Below are 245 nucleotides of genomic sequence, written 5' to 3'. Positions count from 1 at the left end.
CACATAAGAGTCCAGTTATAGCTTTCAAGTGTTCAGTGACACAGACGAATTTGCAAATACGGAAAGTTTCCCGCACACCAAATTTGTTTGATACAAACTTTGCAGGACTAAACTTTTAATACTCTCTTCAATAGCTTTTTATCACGAATCCTCATAAATCATCGAATGAAATAAAGCTTATAGACCCAGTGGAGACTTTATGTATTAGACATACCATCTCAACAATGTGTCTCTATTCCAGGTAG

This window comes from Homalodisca vitripennis, chromosome 3, assembly GCF_021130785.1.
Source record: "Homalodisca vitripennis isolate AUS2020 chromosome 3, UT_GWSS_2.1, whole genome shotgun sequence".
NCBI classification, from domain to species: domain Eukaryota; kingdom Metazoa; phylum Arthropoda; class Insecta; order Hemiptera; family Cicadellidae; genus Homalodisca; species Homalodisca vitripennis.
Note: the sequence above shows the minus strand (reverse complement) of the source record.